General features: G+C 38.7%; 1 long non-coding RNA gene across 1 annotated transcript; it reads right to left on the minus strand.

Annotated features, from left to right (window-relative positions):
* Positions 1-3,001: 3,001 nt before the first annotated feature.
* On the minus strand, positions 3,002-4,739 carry LOC101681383. Its single transcript, XR_001178063.2, has 3 exons — positions 4,664-4,739; positions 3,792-3,932; positions 3,002-3,683 (listed from the first exon to the last, which is right to left on the minus strand). It is a non-coding gene; the product is annotated as an uncharacterized LOC101681383 (long non-coding RNA).
* Between the last annotated feature and the right edge of the window lie 17,705 nt (positions 4,740-22,444).

Raw genomic sequence — 22,444 nt, forward strand, 5'->3', positions numbered from 1 at the left:
CCCTCTGAGCAGGGAGTCCAACACAGGGCTCAGTCCCAGGACCCTGAGATCATAACCTGAGCTGAAATCAAGAGCCAGCCACTTATCTGACTGAGCCACCCACCCAGGCACCCCTACATATAAACCACTTACAAACAAGTGAGCAGTAAAAAAACGCCCCAGGATTTTCTAGCTGCCTACATTTTGGCTTGGTTTCCCTCAGCAAAGTGCTTGAATAAAACCTTACATATACACCAAGTTGTTGATCGATGTTGATCAAATATGATATACACTAATACCCTTTTACTTCATCAAAGAACTCATGGATTTGGAAATTTTGAATGAGCATGTGAAATAAGAAAGATGAAAAACTATCATTATTTTCTTGACAGAGAAAAAAAACAATTTTCGGAGGTACCTATATCTTCTTTAACTTATTCCAACACCAGTATAATGCTGGGCTGTCCAACATGGTAGCCACAAGCCGTTTGTGGTGACTGAGTTCTTAAAATATGGTGAGTACAAATTACATGTTGGACATAAAAGATACACACTGGATTTTGAAGCCTTATTAAAAAAAAAACAAATATAAATAATGCAAAACATTTATTGAACTCTCAGGCTTTAAGATCATATGCTACATACTTGTCAGATCTTAACAACCCCATAATAAAGTGACCAGTGGTCCCAGTGTATCTGAACTGAGGGGTTTTTTAATATTATTTATTTACTTGAGAGAGAGAGAGAGCATGAGGGGAGAAGGGTCAGAGGGAGAAGCAGACGCCCCATTGAGCAGGGAGCTCAATGCAGATTGGATCCTGGGACTCCAGGATTATGACCTGAGCCACAGGCAGACACTTAACCAATGGAGCCACCCACACACCCCCTACACTGAGGGGTTTTAGCATGTGAAAGTTCAGGTGCAAAAAAAAAAAAAAACTAAAAATATCCAGAGCGAAACAGGATGAGCTGATCAACTTACCCATACATTAAATATAATTTACCCCACTCTACAGATGACAACAATTGAGGTTCAGAGAGTTTCAGTGATTTGTGCAAATTCACACTACTAAAAAGTGGCAGATAAGGGATTCCTCTTGTGCCTGGTCTGCATTATACAGTACAAAAAATGTATTATACTCTCTTCCCATCAGAGAAGATTGCTGTGTTGTTTTTTATTCATTTCTCCAGTTTACACATGTAAAATACATAATGTGAAGTGTTATGTCAAAATCTGAAATAACAATAGCTAATGTCAGGGTCTGTTGATTTATTAACTTCTTATTAACTCTATGAGACGGATATTGCTATTACTCCCATTTTACAGACAAGGAAACTAAGGCACAGAGAGGTTAAACAACTTCCTCATATTACAAAATTTCCAGCAACTGGATTCAACCGAGATAGTCTGGCTTCAGGGGTGTTAAGCGGTGTTGTTAATATGGCCCTTCTGAACTGCTTGTCAGTGAATAGAGCAGCGCTGCCAATCTCCAGTACTGCAAAGGGACTGGAAGAGCTAGGGGGAGCATGGAGATGTATCATGCTAACCTGGACTCCAAATCCAGCTGTAAACACTACATCCAATGGGATTCATATGTTCGGGGTCCACAAAGAATAAGGGCCAAGCTCTAAACACTTTTCATGTAACATTGTCATTTTTTTCTTTCTTTTTTTCTTTTTTAAGATTTTATTTGTTTGTTTGTCAGAGAGAGAGAGAGAGAGGAGTCAGTGTGAGTGTGCACAAGCAGGGAGAGGGGCAGGCAGAGAGAGAAGCAGACAACCCATGGAGCAGGGAGCCCGACTCAGGACTTGATCCAAGGACACTGGGATCATGGCCTGAGCCAAAGGCAGATACTTAACCAACTGAGCCACCCAGGCATCCCAGGCTTTTTAAATTAATTTTGATTTGTCTTTTGGTTCACCGATGTATATTTTTCTGTTACTTTTAAAAATACATGGATGATATCTTTTTTGAGAATTTGTTTATGTGAAAATAAATTTTGCTATCTTTATTCACAAAAGAATTGTTTTTTTATAAAACTTTTGCATTAAATCTTTTTCTCTCTGGGTTTTATAGAAAATTAGTACTAAGTTGGTTGTTTCATTCTCTTCCTCCCAATATATACATAACAGAGGAATCATCTGATGTCATCGTGATTTTTTAAAATTTAAAATCAGTTAATTAACATATAGTGTATTATTAGTTGCAGGGGTAGAGTTTAGTGATTCATTAGTTGCAATGAACACCCAGTGCTCATTATATCCCCCCTTCATGTCCATCACCCAATTATCCTATCCCCCAACCCCTCCCCTAGGTCAACCCTCAGTTTGTTTCCTAGAGGTAAGAGTTTCTTATGGTTTGTCTCCCTCTCTGATTTTGTCTTATTTTTCCACCCCTTCCCCTATGTTCACCTGTTTTGTTTCTTAAATTCCACATATGAGTGAAATTGTATGATATTTATCTTTCATCATTTTCATTGTTACAGAGGAGCTACCTTTTATGTCGTCAACACTTTTGAAGTATTCTGTAAATTTACTGGAATTTTTTTAAAGTATTGCCAAAATGTGCCTATCTATAGATTTCTTTGTATTGATTTTTGTCTGGAACATGGAGAATCCTTTTAACTGCCATTATCAACCCAGGACATTTTTCAACAATTACCTTTTATGGGTGTTTCTGATCTAATTATTCTAGTCTCTAGAACATGTATAATCTTGAGATTGACTTTCCATTCTTGGGTTGTCAGATCTATTATTGCCCTCCTCATCTTTTTTACTATTTTGCCTTTTTCTGTACATTGGGAGAGAGTCACTCATTGTTCACATTACTAATTCAATTTTCTGCAGTGTCAAATCTGTCTTTTACTGTCTCCAGTGTGAATTTTAATCCAGATAATGAATTATCATCTCAGCTGGCATATATATATATATATATATATATATATATATATATATATGCGGGGCTCCATCCCAAGACACTGAGATCATGCAGACCTCTCTGCAAGGTCTTTCTTTCCCAGGTAGTTTTTCATAATTTCTAAGATGGATTTCCTTTTCTCTTCAGTTACTCAACACTGAGTAATTCATGTCTGTCTAGACTCTCAACATGTATTGATAGAAAACATTTAGTTATTGCAAATGAGCAAATTAACCCTTGCCCCCGCCCCAGCTCTGTTCCAATACAATCTCTCTCTATGATCTATAATGTTATGGCAAGTAGATAAACATGTTCTTGGGCCCACTCTCAGTATACTAGTAGCTTTTAATCTCAGTATACTAGTAGCTTTTTATACTAATACTAGTAGCTTTTAATCTTTTAAAGTAGTAGCTTTTAACCTTTTAATGAGGTCCCTCTGCATTGAAGTGGGACTTTCCACTACCTGTCACATTCACTAGCTCTCCCATCCTCTTCACAGTGGAGTCAAGACACTATAGGTCACAGAAAGGAGTGATACCAGGTCTCCGGGCATCCTTTTTTGCAGGACTTGACTTGTATGGGAGCATGGTTGCTAGAACGCAACATGAAATCTCCAGTAAACACTGTACACAACCACTCTCTTCCTGCCTAGTATCCCTTCGACTGCCTTTACCATGTATGTGGGACTTGGGGGGTGACAAGAAGAACAGTGTAGCTCTGTCCCAGGTTTTTGTGGTTCGGACCCTCTCAAGGGAGTGCACCTGGAGGGAAGAAGTGATAAGGTGACCTGAAGAAGAAAAAAAAAAATCATTTCTCTACCCCTTTCAAGGAGATAAAATCAGTAAAAATCATAAAATTGTGAGTCTATTTCCCACACTTTAAAATCCCTTCTCACCGTTCTTCCAGTTACCAAAACTTCCTCTCAGATTTTGGCAATAGGTGAAGTTTTGGTTTCATGCCGTGGTTGCGTTGTGAGAATTCCTCTTCATCTGTGCCTTCACAGGGACTAAGAGTCAGGAGCATCTGCAGGCGAGGACTTTTAAACAAGAACAGCTTTAGTTCAGCCAAGACTTCGCACCTTTTATTTTTCAAGAGTTCCTGGTATTAAGTATAAAATAATTTTCATTTAAATTTTTTCATGATTTTTCTTAGACTTTGAAGTTCAGTAGAGTAACAACTCACAAAGCTTTTGATCTCTGATGTGGCTGTACAGTGACTCTTTGAACACTCTGGGCTAGATAATTTACATATCAACCTAAATATCATCAAAGATTCGTGAAGCATTTTTGAGTGTTGTACAGAAAGTTTATGTGGTTTTGACACCTCTGCTGAGTCATCTAAGATGTAATTGTGTCACCTGAAAATGGCTGTGGTGACACATGACCTTGCTGCTGTGTTTATTAGGACAGTCACATCAGAATAACTAACTTCTACAGTAAAGTGTTTCCCCCCACCCCCAACACTACTGAATTTCACCCAACAGTGTGAAAGCAGTACTGCATGGACAGAGCCATCCTAAGCAGACGTCAGGGGCCTACTTTGCATTGGCAGGAGATGATGTGAAAGGACATTTCCATCTCCGCCATTACAAATAAAATATTTGCATTAGCAACATTATACATGCGGATTCTGAAACAAATTCAGCTTAAAGATTCATCATAATTAGAGGCACTGTGTTATTAGCTACTGTAGTTTCCTGTAAATTCTCTATGATTCAGCCTAAATACTACTTCTAAAATATTATACTTTTTCCTGATTCAGCTGTACCTGCAGCACTGCCATCCGAATGGTCCTCTGATGAAATCTTCTCTTCTTGAGAATATGTTTAAACATCAAATTCCTAGAATCAACGTGCATTATTTTAAAATGTTTACATTGTAATACCATTCTTATGTAGTACATTCCTCTTGAGACCAAACATTTTCTCCAGCTTCTTTTCACTAATGTGAAGTTTCCGTGAATTGAGATCCCAGTACCTCAACCACAAATACCAGATAAATCATGGTATTAAGTCTATGATAAAGGCTTTAATTCTATTTTCTTTTAATTAAATTGATTGGTATATAAATACGATTTTGGTTTTGTTTTTAAGAAAAGGAGCATAGAGAAAAACTCATAGATTAGTTGTGGTCAGTAGAGCTACAATATTTCTAATAATAAATGGAACAAAAATTCAAGTGGTTTTTGTAATATGCTCACTGATGCATATCTACTGCCAGTAAAAATATTATGAACACCATAAATTTGGCATTTTCCTAACTACACTTTAGAAAATTGACAAATATCATATGTAGCACTACACTAAACAACCTAGGAGATTGGAGAAATAAATTTTAAGCAGCATATACGATGCAAATGTCTGGATTTAGTTTAAAAAAATAATAGAACTTTTTGTAGTATTACCTATTATAATTCATAGTTTAAGTATGTACCATAATTATCTCCTTGCAGTGATTTTATTTTTTATTTTGTCATTATTTCTCAGATTTTCTAAATGGTACACATTTTCTGACTATATCTCTATTTGATTTGTGAGATAAGTGTACCATTTAGAAATACAAAAAGTTCCATTATAATAGAGCACTTCTATTAGTCAGGTATTTTATTCATACACATCGGTTACATAGATATATCTCATATATGGATCTGCATAAGGTTTTTAAATCTTCTAAATATTTTGCAGTGTTTAAAAGTCCTTTATATGATGAATCAGCAATTTACATGGAGGTGAAATGAATGACTCCTGGGCATTTATAAGTTTCAGACAAGCTTCCCACTCCTACCCCACATGCTCCTTGCTTAACTACCCTCACCAAGAGTCCAGCTGGTGGGTATTTGGGAAATAAAAGTTAATTTTAAAATTTACCTAGGCAGAGCATTATTGGAAAAGGAGATCTGCCAGCAAATTCATAAAGTATGTCCAAAGAAGTTTTGCGTTACTCACTACTATTTCAAATTATATATTTCTCTCTTTTTTTTCTTTTTTGTTTTTTTTTAATTTTTTATTTTTTATAAACATATATTTTTATTCCCAGGGGTACAGGTCTGTGAATCGCCAGGTTTACACACTTCACAGCACTCACCATAGCACATACCCTCCCCAATGTCCATAACCCCACCCCCCTTCCCCCACCCCCCCCCCCAGCAACCCTCAGTTTGTTTTGTGAGATTAAGAGTCACTTATGGTTTGTCTCCCTCCCAATCCCATCTTGTTTCATTTATTTTTCTCCTACCCCCTTAAGCCCCCATGTTGCATCACCACTTCCTCATTTCAGGGAGATCATATGATATTTGTCTTTCTACGCTTGACTTATTTCGCTAAGCATGATACGCTCTAGTTCCATCCATGTTGCCGCAAATGGCAAGATTTCATTTCTTTTGATGATTGCATAGTATTCCATTGTGTATATATACCACATCTTCTTTATCCATTCATCTGTTGATGGACATCTAGGTTCTTTCCATAGTTTGGCTATTGTGGACATTGCTGCTATAAACATTCAGGTGCACGTGCCCCTTCGGATCACTACGTTTCTATCTTTAGGGTAAATACCCAGTAGTGCAACTGCTGGGTCATAGGGCTATATATTTCTCTCTTAATTGGTAATGTTTCTATTTTAAGACAACTGACAGCTATGGAGATGTCAAACATTAATTTCACATACTACTTTGAGTTTGAGTGGCTCATTTCATCAGAAAATCAAAATTATTTTCACCATCAATTAAAAAAAGAAGGTATTTTATGGTGGTTACAGTTTTTATCATTATTGTATAACACACATTCTATCAAAATCTTATCCATACTTCCTTTTCAACATCTGCTTCTAGAATATGACTGAATTTTAATTTGTTGCCTTCATTTTACTAAGAAATTTTAGCAAAATGTAGAACGTAAAAATGTTGAAGATAGCACAAGAGTATTATATTTTTGTATTATTCTCTGGATCTTTATTTTCTGAATTTTTAATGCTTTGACACATCTTGCTGACACTGAAGGAACTGATCTTTGAGGGTTAGCTAATTCCTAGAGATAGCAAATAATTTGCTTGGGACAAGCTTTCCATATGCAAACCAACACATTTACAGTCCATCCCTCCCTGACAATCTGCCAACTACCTCCTCTGTTGGCTTTCCCATTCTGGGCCACTACCGCACCCACCCCCAACGCAGGGACATCCACTACATCAGAGTCTGCTGAAATCATTCAAACTAACCCATCCTAAGCTGACTTACCCTGCCTCACCTATCCCTCCCTACAGAACCAAAGAATGGCTCATGACCACATTTTCCCCTGTCCCTCTACCTCTTGACCGACCCTGGGGCTTCCCCAGGTGCCCTCTCCTCTTGGAAACCCAGCAATTATCCTTTCAATGACAATAGTCTCCTGAATTATTGGCCTGGCCATACCTGAGTAGCATAAAACATGCACATATTAAAACACATTTCACCTACATGTCAGTTTTTTGTTTATAAAAATTTCCTATTCGTTAAGAAGCTCATAATGTGAAATATTTTTTTTAATTAAAGATTTTTATTATTTATTTGACAGACAAAGATCACAAGTAGGCAGAGAGGCAGGCAGAGAGAGAGGAGGAAGCAGGCTCCCTGGCTCAGCAGAGAGCCTGATGCGGGGCTCGATCCCAGGACCTCAGGATCATGACCTGAGCTGAAGGCAGAGGCTTTAACCCACTGAGCCACCCAGGCGCCCCTCATAATGTGAAATCTTGAAAGATCTTCAAGGGCTGAAACATTCCCCATCTTAATTCACTGCCATCAACAACTCTTTTTCTTTAAAACATTTTTTAAAGATTTTATTTATTTATTTGACAGAGATCACAAGTAGACAGAGAGGACAGCAGAGAGAGTGAGAAGAGGAAGCAGGCTCCCCGCTGAGCAGAGAGGCTGATGTGGGGCTTGATCCCAGGACCCTGAGATCATGACCTGAGCTGAAGGCAGAGGCTTTAACCCCCTGAGCCACCCAGGCACCCCACCATCAACAACTCTTAAAACTATTTGTACTCCGTATCAAAACGGATGATTGTTACTCTGTAGACAGCATGTCCTTATTCTAATTCAGATCTGTACACTAGAGTTTCTCAACTAGTGTGAAGCAAATGGGTTATAGTATGGGAAGAGACCCATCTCTTTACCCCTCATGACTCCAGATGGGGCCCTGAGAAGCCAGGACTCCTGGTGAACTCTGGCTATCAATACCCTGCCCAGGCTTTCCCAGTTTGCTATATAAATATTAGTATTTTCTCTGTGTGTAGCATCTTGAAAAAATTGATAGTACTACTTTAAACTAATAATCAGTAAGGAGTTCGGACTATGGGGTCCACTTCCAGGTGATTCCCCAGGCAGATTTAAAAGGTAGACTCCAGGGGTGCCTGGGTGGCTCAGTGGGTTAAAGCCTCTGCCTTCAGGTCATGATCCCAGGGTCCTGGGATTGAGTCCCATATCAGGCTCTCTGCTGAGCAGGGAGCCTGCTTCCTCCTCTTCCTCTCTCTCTCTCTGTCTGCTTCTCTGCCTACTTGTGATCTCTGTCAAATAAGTAAATAAAATCTTAAAAAAAAAAAAAAAGGTAGACTCCAGTGTATTTTCCATTTTCATTTTAAATATTGATCTACAATAATGTTTTCTTAACAACACCAATGCCAATGCCCAACAGATTTTTTGCATTAGACTTAAAATCTCTTAGGATCTTTCCACATGCAAGATAAATTGTAACTCTTTACATGGCCCAAAAGGCCCTTCATGGCACCACCCCTGTTTCTCTTTGCAAACACTTCCCAGCAAGCCCCAGCATTTACTCTTTGCCTGACTGAACCCCTAACATTTCACAAAAATACCATGCTTGCTCTTTTTGTCTTTGCTGCTCCATTTGCCTAAATGTCCTGCTCCTCTGTTGACCTGGCATTTTCCTATATTTTTCAAGATTCCATGTAAACATAACATTTATTTAAAAAAAAAAAAAGATTCAATGTAAACAGAAGTGTCACTACCAAGGCTTCTTGGCAACTCCTGTCCTTCCCTCCATGTGCACTCCTCTCACTTCCTCTCTCCCAATTCCTGGGAAAGTTGGTTCATCTTCTCTAAGATCCCAGATAACTATGTGAAAACTTCTACTGTTGCACCAGTACACTGTATTAAAGGTGTCAGTTTATAAACCTTCTGTGTTATGAGATATTCAGCTCTTTATAAGATCGGAGTATGTCTAACCCACTTTTTCTCAAACTACATAGCAAATGTACCAACTAGTGGTTACATTTAGTTTTATTTGCTTAGTACTCCCCTCCTTGAAATCAACTGCACCACCACATTCCTCCACTGTTCCAGAACTGCTTTCTTTCATTTCTTTGTTTTCATGGCCACAGGATTTGGTTTTTGAATATGTATGTGGCCTAACATTACCTCTCCTGGGATATAAATATCAGTAAATTAGAAGACTTTCCTTTCTGTGTAAACTAGGAAGAGATGGTCCATACTGAGAGTCATGGGTATAAGACACAGACCTAAAGATAGTTCAAGAGGATGAAGCATGATCACAGAAGCAGAAATAAGAGGGAGCAAAAGAGTCCTGGTGCACTGCAGACCTTGGTTTGGGGTTATTTGGGTCTACCATGAACAAACTTTTTTTTTTTTTTTGCTTAAATTAGTTCAACTAGACTTTTATCATGACCCCAAAATGCTAACTAACAGAGAAAGAAAATCAACAAATGTGAGAGCGCTGACAGATGAAGGAGAGAGAGAAAGAAAATTAAAAAGTCAGATGTCACAGGAAATCCTTTCAACTTCACTCAACTCACTCAGTATGCAAGTTTTCCAAACTTCTGATCAGAATTATTAGTGTTGGGTGGCAATCATGTGTCAAATCTCCAGGGTGAGATATAAAAATCTTTGTAATAAACACAAGAATTTACTATCCAAATGATAAAATAACAATCAGAAGAGACTTTTAACACTCCATGGTTTTAAGTTAAAACTTCCCTATTTATAAATTCAGAAATCTTCCAGAACTAAAAAAAAAAAAAAAAGACTAACATTATGTGGTTATGTTAATCTCGCCACTAATTTCTAAAAGTTTTTGACATTATTATGAGAGAAGATTAAAGCAAACTGCAAATTTTGCTCTCTAAATTGACCAACAATTGAAAATATTGAAAGGTTAATATAAAAGGCTTTTAGAATCTGATGGATATTTTGCAAGCTTTGAAATAGATAATTATTCTATATTGATTTTTTTTTAATTTTAGAGTCTAGCAAATTTGTAGGATTTTCAGATATATACAAACAGCACCAACCTGTCTACACTTCCTCTAAAAAATATATATTCTTTCCATATTGACCCGTCAAATTGACAACCCATTGTATTTTATCTTTATGGAATATGCACTAAGAGCACTAAGCTAGATGCCGCAGGAGCTGCTGATCCAAAGTAATTTTTCAAATGGAAATTAATTCAGCAATCTAGGGAAATACTACCACAAAACAATGCCTTACTGAATCTCATTAAATCAATTTGGAAAGGCATATGGGTGGAAAGGTAAAAATAAATCAACAAGATTAAAGAGGAAGTAGATTGCTTTGTAACAAAGAGAGAGGAGGTATAGTATCCGGTTGCCAAGAAACAGGATTTCAAGTAGGAATTATTTGTCTTCCTTATAGAATGAGGCAATTTTGAAGATTAGAGCAAAATACTGTTTGCATACGGTCCAGTTTATACAAACTGCCTTTTCCTCAACAAGACCTACTCCATCTTTCAAGAGGGAGATGAGCTTTCACTGAAGGAGCCATTGCCTAGCAACAAGATGCTGAGAAGGCGAGCTGAGTCCTCTCCAGAAAGAGCTCCCTCTCTCTCCTCACTGCACTGCAATGACCTCTAGCACAGACTGGTGCCCTTGAGAGAACCACCTTAACAACCAGAAAGCTACGGGAGAAGAGTTTTGCTAAAATCACTACAAGGTCTCTGGCTTCTTTTGTTTGTAAGCAGGTCACACAGTGCTCATGCTTCTGTGCTTAGCACTACACAAAGCATTTTAGCAGACATGCTTTTACTCCACGTAAGCCCCTGGCTCTTGTCGGGATTGAGGCATATGACTAACTACCTGACTAACTACAGGCCTCAGGTCTAGCTGGTCTTACCTCACTGCCAGATGTTTGCTGAAAAGAACTGAATGAACTCGATTTAATCTTTGCCGCTGGCCTCAGTGTTACACCCACCAGCCCCACCCTACCAGACACAGGGTAGCCAAGCTTCTTTTAACCCCTTATTCGCAGTGTGACTAGTCCTCTGCTCCTTCTACCCTTTACTCCCACCTCCTTGATAAAGATTTTAAGTTTTTTTTTTTTTAATTGGGCCCTAATAAGCACACGGTGCTGGATGCTGGAGATAAAATTAGGAACAATTCATAGTTCCCGTGGGAACTTCTAGGACTCCACGGGAGGAAACAGGAGAAGCAGTGGGCAGGGTGCCTGGAGATGATACCTCCACTGTGAGACCTAAAAAGCCTGCAGAAGCTAGTGGGGCAAAAAGGTGAAATGGGCTGGAAAGTGAGGTGGAGTGGAGGTGGGGAAGAAATCAGGCAGACAGAACAAAGGCATCAGGAGATATGGATCCCGAAGCCAGGGAGGTACGTTACCCTCTCTCCTGATAGCTCAGTATTTGTAAATTTTTAGTTACAAGTCAGATTGACTTAAAAACTTCTTATTGCAACCTAGCCTACAACCAAAAACAGCTCACAAATCTAGTACAAAAGCTGTCGTATTTCACCAGTCTCTTATTCAAATTACATTTCATCAAAATGTACACCCACATGTTTCCAAACAGGGGACAGGGCTTGGAATGCACTCAACGTAATTATTCTTAAGGCTACAGGACAGTAGAACAGAGTATTCACTCCTAAATCTTTTGTCAAATTGTAAACACCCAAGAAAAATCAGGAAATGGATTCTGAGCCATTCAGGCACTACCCTTGCAAATGTCTGTATTCACGTGTACTTACCTACTCCTAGATGCGGGTCTTATTTTTCTTTCAAAAGGAGGAAAATAGACATGCCAGTTGGCTAGGATTGTTTCAATAGATAAAACGTTTAATTTCTGAAGGAGTGTTTCTGAAAACACTACGCCCAAAATTAGAGCTGCAGGCTTCTCTCATGGGCTCTTTGGAGCCGGGCGTCTAATCTGCCTCTCTGCTGCCCCCATGTGAGTTGACAGAACACAGCAGCACAACAAACCTTGCCTCAGAACAAACCTGCCAAGCCATAGAACTTCAAGAAAGGAGGCATCACGTGACAAACACAAGCCTTTCTCGCAGATTCCAGGAATCTGGATTTTGTTGTGACTCAATCACTGTACAGATGGGTTTCTATTGACTAATATTTTCAGGGATCGTTTCAAAGAGAGGAGAATTTTTCCAATATCTAAAGACAGCTCAAGATATATATTTAAATAATACGAAGAAGAAGGAAGGATTTAATTGGCTAATTAAAGCTCCAACTTATATAATTACAGAACAGTTAGTGCACAGCCAAGAACTAAACTTCACTGTTGTTTTTTTTTTTTTTTTCCACCCTAGGAATGCTACACCATTCCTTGCTAATGGAATGGTATACATCAAGGACTTCATCTAGCTTTCTTATCTTACTAAAGCGAACTATATGTATTTCCTTCTAAAATAAGCTATATTTGGTAAGTTGTATTCCATACAAAATGTGAAAGAAAAGTTCTATTTTGGGGCTGACTTTTCTAGAATGCCCTTCAAATATGCCAATCCTCTCATCTTTATTTCTATCCTGTGCCTTAGAGATTACAAGTATTCCTAACCCTTCACATAATCATTCCTTGGCAGATGGTCTGCAAATGGTTCCCTAGCTTCTCTTATAGACTAGAAACTAACCTTTCAATGTTTCACCCATTTTAAATTAAAATAATTTCTTCTGCCCCCAAACTTTCTTCCATACTGATTTTCCTATACTTCGGGTTTCCTTATCTTTCCAGTGTGAAGACTCCAAAGCTATTTTTGAATCCCTTTCCCCTCTCCTCTGTGTTCCTTTTCAACCTGTCAATGCTAGGAACCCTGCCACAAGCCTGCTTAGCACTGACTGGAGATTCCTGATGAAAAGGAGATGCTTAGTAAAGATTTTTAGATGGATTTTTGATGGATGGATGGACTGATAAACGTATTGGGAGAAAAAGATAATAGACCATCAAAATTTTGGAAAAGAAAAAAGGCTAAAAGGAGGGGTATGCTATAACAGGGAGATGGAATCTAATTCAAGATACAAAAGGGACTGGTTATCATGATGTGATTTTTAAGCTAATCTTTGTAAGATAAGAAATTGTGAATCAAGTAAAAAGAAGGAGGAAAGGATTCCAGCCTGAACGGTCTGTTCTTAACCTCTGAGGTAGGAAGGAGCTTGACATCTTCACATAATTGCAACATGTGCAGGGGAGAGAGGAGGGCAAGACGATCAAGTATCCAAAGTGGAGAGCTGGTTGAAGGTTTTTTTAATCCCCCTTTGGCATATTGGTAGCTTTTTTTAGCAGGTGAATCATACATTCATGCCAACTGCCTGTTCCTCATTTGAGATTTGAAATCTGAGATTGAAATTGGGTCTTACAGCACATGTGATTAGATTTTATCCTAAGAGCAAAGAAAGCTGTGGAAGAGGTTTAACCAGGAAAGTGACACATTCTGATTTGAGCTTATAAAGTACACTAAAACCCTTCCATAACACCATAAGTGTGGTCCAGAATTTTCATTGCCACAAAAATGTGTTGTTTTGTTACAATGAGGTCAATGAAGTGTACTGGTTGTGCCTACTAGGACAGTAGTGGGAGTCCGGAAGTGCTGTCCAAATTTCTCCAAGTTGGGGCCTGGGTCCCAACCTCATTCAGCACCACCTTGTGGCAACTGTTAAGTCTAGGTTAAATATCGGTTGGAATGATTCTGCTGAGTGCTACAGCTGGGATTTCCAAGACAGTAGCTGTTATGTCAAGAATCTCATGTTTTACTGACACCACATAGGGACGGCTGAACTGGAAGAAAACTGGAGTGGAAGTTCTCATCCCAAGACCATCTATTCCCAATCTATTCCCAAGACATGAGCTCCTGATATTTCCTCAATGGGCATTACCTTCCTTTCTTTGGGTCCCTCCACCAAAAGATGAGAACTTCAGCCTCCTGTTTGGGAGTTGGGGAAGGATAGAGAATAGCAACCAAGCAGAAAATGCATTAGATCCAATTTCTCTGAATTATTGGTGCTTGTTGTGGACTTTTATGGTAACATTCCAACTGTTCTATGGAAACTGGATTATAGGTGTAAGAGAGGTGGTTTAGTTAGCAGATCAGCAGGAGGCAAGTGCAAGAGCTCAAATAAGAGATGAAGGTTTCCTTTTCCTTACCTTTCTATTTTTTTTTAAAGTTATCTCTATGCCTAATGTGGGGCTCGAACTCATGACTCTCAGATCAAGAATTGCATACTCTACCTACTGACTCAGTCAGGCGCCCTGAGAGATGAAGGTTTCTTAAACTAAAGGGGCAGCTGCAGAAATGGAGTAAGGTGGAAAGTTTGAGGTATTTAGAAAGCAGAATTGGCTGGCTCAGTGACTGGCTAGATGTCAGGTGGTAGAGGAGTAAAGTGTCAAGAAAGACCTGCAATCACCCAGGTTTCTACCCTGAAAATACAGGCAGATGGTGGCTTAGTATACAGATATACTTGGGAGGAAACATTTTCAGGAAGAGGTCATGAGTTCTGTTTTGAACATATGTTTGAAGTCCCCTGAGACGCTCAAGTGGATCTGTTGCTTAGGCAAATGGCTCTGCATGTCTAGATCTCAAGCAAATGGGTCTGACGAGAGGTAAAAATTTGAGACCTATTGCTATGGAGAGGGTAGTTGAAGTGATTGGAAAGAATATGACTGCATAGCAAAACAAGGTAGATTAAAAAAAAAAAAAAAAAAAAGGACTAGGACTCAGGAATGAGAAAAGTAGGGAGAATATGGTGTTCTAGAAGCCAGAAGAAGAAAACTTCCCAAGATGGGATGAATAGGAAACCATGCTGAAAGTTGTTCTGAAGTCAAGCAAATGCAGACAGAAAACGATCTGATCCATCGATTTGGAGAGCAGGGTGACCTTAGCAAGAAGGGTTGTGTGGAAGATGACAGAATAAAAAACAGCCCAGAGTTATTTGCTAATCTATTGAGAATTTTAAAATGAAAAATGATGTGTTTAATTTTATATGGTTGAGGAGATATAAGCAGTTAGCCTAAGTCAGCCTCGATATTTCTTTGAAGCACTTTAGTAGTAAAGAAAAAAAGAGGCAGGGCTAGAGGTGAGAGGAAATTTTCTTTTTAAGATGGGATAATTTGAGAATATTGAGAGGAAGGTGCCAAAAATGGAAGGAAGCAATGACAGAGGATAGAGAAAAGATCCAAAATGTAAGATTCTTGAGGAAGTGAGAATGTGTGGCATTGAGAATACAGGAGAGGTTGGTCTTTGATCAGAGAAGGAAGGGTTCTACTGTTGCCTAAGAGAGGAGGGATACAGATGATATCGGTCTCACAGAGTCTGTGGTTGGAAATTCCCACAACCTGGGTTTAAACTCTTTTGTTAACCTCCAAACTCTTTTGTTAAACCCTTTTGTTAACCTTGCATTGGACCACTTTCTGTCCCACAACTTTCAGCACAGTTTACCCAAGCCTTCACAGACAGGCACCGTCGGTGGTTATATCTAAGAGAAATTAGCAGAGTACCTTTCGCATTACACACACACACACACAACACACGTGCACGCGCACATGCACACACACTCACACATTACAGATATATGTAATATTTTGCAACAGACATACAGAAAATTAAACAGGAAACAAGACAAAAGGTCTTCAAGAAATCACTTCTGTTACGGCATCATGCTTAAACTCATAGTCCCATTTGCACACAAATGTTCAAAGCATATTCTCAATGGAAATACAGTCAAAAGAAGCCACTTCAGAAAGTCAGAACAATAAGCTGAATCCTGTGCCTTAACTAATTGCAAAACTTTGAGCAAGTAATTTCTCCTTTGGGTCACAGGGTCCTCACATGTACAAAAAAGGAAATAGATCAAATAATCTCCCATTTTTCCTCTGGTATAACATTCTATAAATCCTTTTTTTGAGAATGAGGCTGATTATGGGTGAATAGGCATTTTAAGATTACAGAGATAGCTACCACAGAGTGATGATCTTACAATTCATAGTCCTTTTTTTGCATTTATTATGGAAGGAAAAAAGTGCTGAGTGGTGATTTCATTCTCTCTGAGCCACATCGTCCTTCCTAGGGAAAGCCGACTACCACATTTAGAATATGAAGTGATTTGACTATAATATTCTTCAACTGCTTGCAATTTGAGGCAATGTTTGATGACGAATGATTACATAGATAGCCTCATGGTACCACCTAAGATGAAAAATCTGCTTTTAGATCAGACTCTAAGCGTCAAACTATTCCCATAAAGAAAAAGAATTCAACATCCTTATGGTTAAACAGCAAATAATGACTCTAGTGACAATAACAATTATTTTACCCTTGCAACTTAGAGCAATTTCTGTGTTAAATAATCAGCTCACATTTTGCTGAATTCCTTGAAAAGAAGCAACACTTTAAAATAAAACATACACATAAGACTCAGTTTATTGATTACATGAGGAATGGACTCTTGAATAAATACACAGAACTAAACCCTACTCACCTAGTCACTAATAAATATGTAAACAAAAACTAAGATTAGTAATTATGTGGTTAGAAATTAAGGTCCTGACTCAAAGAACGATAGCACCTGAAGGAGGGAGGTCATTCTTCTAGTGTCATAGGCATAATGGTGGCTCTTTGCTCAGCAGGGAGCCTGCTTCTCCTTTCCCTCTGGTATTCCTCCTGCCTGTGCTGATCTCCCTCTGATAAATAAATAAAATCTTTAAAAAAAATTTTTTTAATGAAGAGATTATTCTGGTGGTTTCAACATATTCAAAAGGACCCTTATAAGAACAAGGCAGGAGGGGCAGAATCAGGGAAGGTGATGGGCCAGTAGAACCAGAGGTCAGAGAGATGTGAGCACATGAGACAATTATTTGCCACAAACTGTTTTATCTCCCTTCCTCTGTATCAATTCTACACACAGCTTTTAAAAGAGGTCAAGGAACAAATGAAAAATTACGTGAATATATTTGTATTACTTTTTAAATGGCTCCGATAAGTCTTTTCATGGTTACTTCTAGGTAAACGTATTAGTTTGCTCTTGTTGCTATCACAAGTTGCCACACATTTAGTGGATTATAAATACTGCTTAAGATTTTTATAGAAAGAGTCATAGTGTTTTTTACCGTGTGCATGTGTGTGCAGAAAATACCTGAAGTTCTCACACAAGTGTGGTTCAGTCCATGTCAACAAATTCTTTCATCATTCTTATAATATCCTGAATTAAAGCCTCCGCTAGATGTTGTTAAATAGAGAAAAATGAGCCATTCACATCCACTTATCACCAATAAATAATATGCAATTTTCTTCTGGATAGAAATAATTCACAGCTGTCAATTTCTGATGGGATCCCACGTTGTGGTTGGTGCTGTACACAGCACTAGGAATTCAGAGTCAAGGATGAAGGCACTGCTAGTCTCAAGGAACTCGGGCCACCCTATAGGAGGGGGCGATTTCAATTGTTTTGTAATTTTTTATCAAGCTAGTGTATCAGGGTAATATTTCAAGCTATTTCTATCCTACAACAGGTAACAATTTATCTGCCTCAAAATTTCCTATGTGCCATTATAGGTCCACGTGGACTATTTTATTTAGAGACACACTGTATCTTTGAATAAAAGATTATAGCTCCTAATAAAGATATAATCTTAATAGAGCATTAATTTTTAAAATGCTTTTTTTTTTTAAAGATTTTGTTTATTTGACAGAAAGGACACAGCAAGAGAGGGAACATAAGCAGGGGTAGTGGGAGAGGGAGAAATGGGCTTCCTGCCCAGCAGGGAACCCGATGTGGGGCTCGATCCCAGGACCCTGGGATCATGACCTGAGCCAATGGCAGATGCTCAACGACTGAGCCACCCAGGCACCCCTTGAAAATGCTTCTTGACAGTGCATGACTTTCTTGCATGACTGCTTATGGAACTCATTGTTAAAGCCTCATTTAGTCTCCAAATGTATAGTGGAAAATATTTACTTCACTTTTTTCATTAAAACCACAAAATGAATGTTAGCTGCCAAGAGATACTATGTACCAGATCACCCAAAGATAGCAGGTCTCTCTCATTTCCATGGAGCCAAGGGTTTTATGGAATCTAGGAATCTGTAAAAGAGCTTCAAAGAATTTGTTAACCCCTGGAAACTGCAAGCAATGGGGGGTGTGTGTGTGTGTTCCTATGCACACGTGTGCACCTGTATTCTTTCAATTATAGGGTCAGTAAATGTCATCAGTGCTTAAAGGGGTCTATAAAGAGAAATACTGCCTCTCTAGTAGGTATAACACTACTCCTGTTATACCATGGTCAAATCATTGAATCTTTTATTGATTCACATTTATCCTTCCTAAAGCAGTCGAAAACTGATTCCCTTCAGCCCCATATTCCTTAGGGCTCCACTGGGATACAGATGGAGGAAATAAATCTCTGGGCCTCACTCTCTTCTCACCCTGACCTCATGCCAGAGCTCTGAGGAGCTGAACCTAACTGTAAGCCAAAGTGTAAAGTTGCTTGGTGATCCCTCCTCACAGCCTATCCTTGCACATCTATATGCGGAGATGCATATAGAGAGTAGATCTCTATAGGGAGGAGGAAAGAGGGGGAGGCCTGGTAAGTAAAAGCAAGCTATCTGGCACCTGTCCTGGGGTACGAAGTTCTTAAAGTAACATGTCCTAAAATGTGCTCTTTACATCCACTTTTTCACCTCCTTCAAATTCTTATCATACACCTTCTCTTCGGCGAGACCTTCTCTCATCGCCCTATTTGAAGTAGCAAATCTGCCTGGTATACCCCTGCCTCTGAGTCCCCATTCCCCTGCTTGGAGTCCAATGGGAGCACTATCACCATTATACAGGCTTTGCTCCTCTCCTGGCTACTTTTTTTTTTTTCCTATTGTCAGCCTTTCCCCCACTAACCCATAAGCCCAAGACAGCAGGAGATACTTTGTCTCTTAGAGCAATGGCCCTCGCCCATGCTGGCATCAGCAATGTCCTGTACCCAGTATATATTCAATATATACTTATTAAATAAGTGAAGGAGAGTGTGAATCAACTTTGGAAAGCAAATCCTTGTGCTGTGTTTTAAAAATGGAAACGGGCCTATTAATACCAAAACTGTTTTTCTTGTTTCAACATCACTACAAAAGCCTACTGCTAGTTGTCTCTATCTGAACTTGATCTCCTAAATCTCTCCCTTTTCATATTTCACTTTCCTTATTTAATCAGCTCAGATACCTTTTCTATGTAGTCTTTCCTGTTTTGTCAAAAGTGATTGCTGTGTCTGATGAGCTTCTTGAGGAGAGTATCTGCATCCTTCATAACTCTCCCCATAGTTATTTGCATGCCTATCTTATCAGCAAAACTGCATTGCCATTTCCTCCAAGGAAGGGTCTGTGATTATGCACCATTCATATTCTACAGCACTGAGCACAGTCCACTGCCTGTAATGTGCAGAAGAGCATTAGCCCTGGAGTCGGAGGACCTGCACTCGACCCCTGCCTCTGTGCTCCCCGCAACACACTCCCATTTTTAAGGGCTCTAAGCTATGTCATGGGGTAGCTATGGGGGCTAAATAAGATGATACATTCAAACCATTAGCCAATAAATGCTCCACAAAGCGTACCCATCAGTAGCTTAGTATGCGTTCAGTGTCTGATAAACAAACGAATGGTAGCAGTAGGATATGGAAGAATGAAATCCATACAAGAAAAAATCTTCTCATGGCCTTTTTCAGTGATGTATGGTGGGTCCCTTATGTGAACTAGAAAAGAAATCTGTGCAAAGAGTGCAGGCTCTTGAGTCAGATGGCTAAGGATCAATATCATCTTTCCTATCTGTGTGACCTTGACCAGGTTCTTCTTACCTGGTAAGTAAAAGCAACTCTACCCTTGAGTTTTCTTACCTATGTACCCATTGAGAACAGAGCCTGGAAGCATTAAATGATCACTATCATTAATTATTATTATTTTTTAAGATTCTGTTTACGACAGAGAGAGATAACGAGAGAGGGAACACAAGAAGGGGGAGTGGGAGAGGGAGAAGCAGGCTCCCCACTGAGCAGCGAGCCCAATGTGGGGCTCGATCCCAGGACTCCGGGATCACGACCCAAGTGGAAAGCAGACGCTTGATGTTTAATGACTGAGCCACCCAGGGACCCAATCAATACCGTTAATTATTATAGACCCTAAAAGAGATACCACACTGGAAAAAAAAAAAGTTTTTTTTCAATACGACATGCTGTTAGACATTCACAAATTTTATAAATTTAGTTTGCATGCTAATAAATAAAGAGCTATAATTAATCCTTTTGGAGCCTCTCATTGCCATGGTCTTTTCATTTTAAGATGGGATTATACCATAGACATTTAAAGAGAAAATTACTTCAAAACAAGCAATGTTCCAAGGAGGTAAAATATAACTTCAAAAATCCTTTTATGTATTTGTTAAAAGTAATCCTCAAAGCAGCTGTTATTAAAACTTTCTACATTCTTTCATCCAACAGTGTTATTTCACAATCATTAATAATTAATCATAGGCCTCTGATTCATTCTTGTACACTCTAAAAATAGAATACCACGAATAGGCTTAGAACCTTAGCAACAGAATATTGAGTATGCTATCAGCCTACCCTAGGTACCTACTCACATTTTGCAAACAGATCTGTCCCAGAATTGCTAAACTATTAGGTATTTCGTGGCAAAATCAGACAACATGTTTTTTCCTATTTGCAGTTATTTCAAACTCGTCTCACTAAAAGCCTCAATCTTTCTTCCACTCTCTCTCTGCCTGGCAGTAGAAACAGTGAGCTTGTGCTACCACCTTGAGACCCTGAACGTGGAACCCATCAGATATGAAACCTACTAAATCAGTACCAACCTGGCCAGTCACCTGATGGAGATTCTGGTATCTACCACGTGACAGCTATTTGAACGAGCTCTGATGAATGAGTAAATTAAATGAGAAGTGTCATTAATACTGGTAACATCTAATCTTTACTTAAATTTTAATTTAACTTGTCCAATAAGAAGTGTAAAGCGTTATTATATATTTTTTACAATTATGAGTTCATTTAACCTTCATAACAGCCCCATGGAAAAACCAATGCAAACGTTAAATATATCTCCAAGAGTCACACATGTAATAAATGGGAGATCCAGAATTGAAACTCGGGCAGCCTGAGTCCTGAATCCAAGAAACCTAGGCCGTAAGCAGTCCAATGAACCAGTAAACTACAGGTCTGGTTAATAAATTTCTATTTAGCTCTTGGCTTAACAGTGGGACAAGTATGGGGGATGGGTTTGGAGTGTGTTTAATGTGAGTATATATGTGTTCCTTAGGTTCAAAATATTCAACTCATCAAGTGGTAGTCTATGTATGGATTTTATTAATATGAAAGAGTACAAAGAGTTAAACATAAATGTGGATTTCATAATCTGATACAGCATACAGTTGCAGCAGAGGCAACAACTGAAAAGACTCAAAACTTTACAAGTAGTCTTGAGCTCACCTAGGAGTAGAAAAGAGCATTTCCTCTTTTTTTCCTCATGAAGAAGTAGTCACTTGCTCTTTCTCAGACAGACGGATGGATAGATAGATAAATACATAGATAAATAGACAGATGATAGATAGATAAACAGATAGATAGATAGATAACAGACAGATAATCCTTACTTCTTCATGCCACCCAAATTTCTCTTCTGTTCTTTCTCTCTCCCCCAGATAAGATAACTTCAAGCCTGACCTCATGAATGTCTCTTTGGACACCTGCAGTGTCCAATATAGGAGCCATGAACCATAAGTGGCTACATGAAGTGATTAAAATAGGCAAGTGAAAATAAAAGTTCCCCAGTCCATTCACCACATGTGGCTGGTAGCCGTCACTGGACGGCACAGTTACGTGCCGTTCCATAAAGACTCTGCTCTAGAGAAAGATGGGAGCCACTCTCAGTCCCTTCCCTGAAAGTGGTAGTGATTTCTCTTTTCTGATTTGCCTTATTTTTGTGTCCTTACAGAACTACACAACTAAGTTTAAGAAACCATCTACTAGAAACACTGAAAATATTTGGCAACATTTACTTTATCAGCTACTTCGTTTAGTCTGCCAACATTCTCTGATCAAAATCATTGGCAAGATTCCATGGATTTTTAAAGTTTTCTTTTTTTCCTTACATGACATCCTTCCAAGTAGCTAGAATTAGAAAGCTTAGTATATGTAATTTTTTAATCAAAGAAAATACAATGCATGGCTTATTGTTTTCTTTACCTAAAAGTTTCATCCAGCCTCATGCATTATTAGGGAAAAAATTACCTCTACCATGTTGT

This window comes from Mustela putorius, unplaced genomic scaffold (genome assembly GCF_011764305.1).
Source record: "Mustela putorius furo isolate JIRA1106 unplaced genomic scaffold, ASM1176430v1.1 tig00003869_pilon_pilon_pilon, whole genome shotgun sequence".
NCBI classification, from domain to species: Eukaryota; Metazoa; Chordata; class Mammalia; order Carnivora; family Mustelidae; genus Mustela; species Mustela putorius.